This window comes from Nannospalax galili, unplaced genomic scaffold (assembly GCF_000622305.1).
Source record: "Nannospalax galili isolate Female #2095 unplaced genomic scaffold, S.galili_v1.0 scaffold378, whole genome shotgun sequence".
Lineage (NCBI taxonomy): Eukaryota > Metazoa > Chordata > Mammalia > Rodentia > Spalacidae > Nannospalax > Nannospalax galili.
This window is the reverse complement of record NW_008341875.1, coordinates 816,878-820,524: the sequence shown is the minus strand read 5'-3', so window position 1 is coordinate 820,524 and position 3,647 is coordinate 816,878.

Below are 3,647 nucleotides of genomic sequence, written 5' to 3'. Positions count from 1 at the left end.
ATAAGACATAAAATTGATCTTCAAAAAGAATCTACATCTCATTTTAACATATACTATTTACTACAGAAAAAAATCATTTTTAATGCTACTAAAACTTAGATGTTTGCACATACATCTCTAATCTCTACATACCTGATTATTATTAAACATAGTCAGTTACTTTCTGAGATCCTTGGCACCTGAGCATAGATATAAAATCATCTTGTAGATTTCAATGGTAATGCTTTTCACCTCTACTAATTAACATGAAACAAATTTTTATGCTTCTTCTTCATATATAACTCATGTTTTTTATTTGTTGATTGTGTGTGTGTGTGTGTGTGTGTATTTCTTACAGACTATCCCAAACAATCTTATTCATCTATATACCCACATTACAATGGCACCCTCCCATAGCAAACCCCTCACAGGATCCCATATACATTGCCATGAGGGTTACTGTCCATTTTGTTATTGGCACACCCAGCTGTTCCCCAGTTCTTGTCCATTCACTGAATTTAGGCAGCATATCTAGAGTTCCTTGTTTTAGGAAGATCAGCTCTTCCTTATCTAACAGCAATTGCCAATATTCCTTTACATAAGATTGGGGTCTGCTGTTCATTTTCCCAGTTCTATGCTGGGTTACTGTATGAGAGCCTTTTGGACTACCCCAGCCTACAAATCAAAGGAAGGCATCTCCTGTCTGGCACTGTTTCTTGTTCTGGAGCTTTTAGCTATAAAAATAGACTCTTAAAGAATTATATTGACCCCTTTCATTTTTGGTTATACTTTCCTTTTGGGGGTTTAAAATCTATAGAATTGCCGCAGATAAACCAATTTATTTTTACTCTTAAGGCCACTTGAGGATCATTTCCTCAGGACTCACATGGGCTTGAGAAGACCCCTGGCTCCTTTCTTTTACCAGTTTCATTTATATGAAGATAAGTCAAAGGTCCTGCTCCATCATGGCTGATTTCACTTGGGTGCATGGAGGAAATGGTTCCTCCGTGTTGACCCTCCTCTCCGTAGACTGGACACCGGTTCAAGTCTATTTGATGGGGTCTCCGTGGCCTCCTTGATCAAGAGTACAGGTGTCTCACCGCAGTTACAGGGTCTTTTGACAGATGTTCTGGATCTTTTGTGTGTCTGTTGTGATGTTTTGCCTTTCATCTCTGATTTTGTTGATTTGGATTAGGTCTGTCTTTTAGTTAACTGGACTAGGATTCTATCTATCTTGTTTACCTTTTCAAAGAAACAGTTCTTAGATTCATTGATTCTTTGTATTGTTTTCTTGTTATCTCTTTCATTAATTCCTGCTCTGATTTTTGTTATCTCTTCTTGTCTGCTGCATTTGGGTTTCATTTGTTCTTGCTTTTCAAGTGTCTTGAGTTGTGATGTTGTCATTTATTTGTGTTCCTTTGGATTTTTTAATGTAGGCACTTAGAGCTATAAACTTCCCTTTAAGGACTGCTTTCAATATGTCCCAGGGGTTTTGTTGTGTTGTATTGTCCTTTTCATTTAAAACTATAAATGCTTTTATTTCTTTCTTAATTTCTCCTTTGATGCAGTCATAATTTAGGGTCTATTGTTTAATCTCCATGTGTTCATGTAGTTACTAGGGTTTCTTCTGGCATTGATTTTAAGCTTTATTGCATTGTGGTCTGTCTAGGATGCATAGAATTCTTTAAATCTTCTATATTTCTTGATGTTTGGTTTGTGCCCCTGTATATGATCAATTTTCAAGGATGTTCCATGGGACGCTGAATAGAATGTACAGTCTTTGGTGCTTGAGTAGAATATTCTGTAGATGTCCCAGGGGTTTTGTTGTATTGTATTGTCCTTTTCATTTAATTCCAGAAATGTTGTGTAGATGTATGGTACTGCTTAATTCAGATGTCTTTCTGTAAATCCTCTGTCCTGTTGACCTATCTAATGCAGACAATAGAATATTGAAGTCTACTACTTTTAATGAGCTGGGATTAATCTGGGTCTTAAAGTCCTGTAGTACTCTTTTTATGAAGTTGGGTGCACCAGAGTTTAGTGAATATATGTTCATGATTGTAATATCTTCTTGGTCAATTCTTCCATTAATTCGGATGAAGTGGCCTTCTTCATCTCTTCTGACTAATTTCATTTTAAACTATTTTATCAGACATTAGAATTGCAGTGTTTACTTTTTCCTTAGTACCATTTTCTTGGTATATTTTTCTCCAGCCTTTCACCTTAAGATAGAGCCTGTCCTTGAAAGTGAGACGAATTTCTTGCAGACAGCAAAAAGATGTGCTTTGTTTCTTAATCCATTCAACGAGCCTGTGTCTTTTGACTTGGGACTTCAGTCCATTGATATTTAAACTTATTAATGAAAGATATATATTGATTCCTGTCATTTTTATTACTGTTCACATTCTTGGTATAACTGTACATTTTTACCGTTATACCTTCATTTAGTTTCTTTCCATGACCCCTTGAGTATAGTGGATCCTTTTTTCAGCTTTTTGTATTGCCTCAAGAATTGTTTGAAGGGCTGGTTTTTGGACATGAATTCTTTCAGCCTATTTATGTCATGCAAGATTTTTCTTCCCCCTTTGACTATAATAGACATTTTGGCTCAGTAAACTATTCTGGGTAGGCATCTGTGTGCCCCGGCCCACGGGGCTTCAATGTTGGGGGGTCGGGAGAATAACCTGAAGGAATGAAACAAACAAGGAATGCGAGGAAATGGAGGCAAGACAAGGATCTGATCAAGCCTCAAAATTTTATTAAAAGCAGCAGGCATATATACTGGTAGTGAAAAAGGGGGGGAGGTGAGGAGAAGGAAAGTGCTGGGCAGACGCTAATTGGTGTTGTTGGATGCTATAGCTAGGGAGGGTTATTCAAGGGGCATTTCTTATCCTAAAGGAACATCTGCTAATTGCTGTGGTGAGCATAAAACATTTCTCAAGGCTGACTTAGCCTAGGTTACAAAGTTGTTTTTCTACATTCTTTAACTAAGTGTTATCTTATAGAAACTTACAGAAAACCATAAAGCTGTCTTTTCTCAAGGCCAAAGAGATTTGCAGGAAACCATAAGGCTGTTTTCTCGCAAGACCATAAAGATGTTTTTCTTCTGGCCTTTTGGCTCCCAACATCTGTGGTCATTTGGAACTGGGAATACTTTGGTCCAGGCTCTTCTTCTGGCTTTCATAGTTTGCAGTGAAAAGTCAGCTGTAATTTTGATGAGTTTTCCTTTATATGTGATGCTATTTTTCTCTTGCAGCTTTCAGTAGCCTCTCTTTGTTCTGTATGTTTTGTATTTTTACTATGATATACCACAGAGATTTTTTTTCTGGTCCTGTTTTTTTAGTATTCTATATACTTCTTGTATTTGTATTGACATGTCCTTCTGTAATTTTGGGAAATTTTCTTCTACAATCCTGTTGAAGATCTTGTCCATACCATTATCCCGAGATTATTTTCCTTCCTGTTTGCCTATGATTCATAAGTTTGGTCTTTCTATGGTGTGTCACAATTCCAGCATGTTCCATTTTTGTGTTTTCTTAAATTTTTCCTAATCTTTGCTTGAGTGGTGTAATTTGTCCACTTTATCTTCAAGTCTTGATACTCTGTTTTCCATTTCATTCATCCTATTGATGAGACTTTCTCCTGTCATTTCCAATTGGCTTACTGAG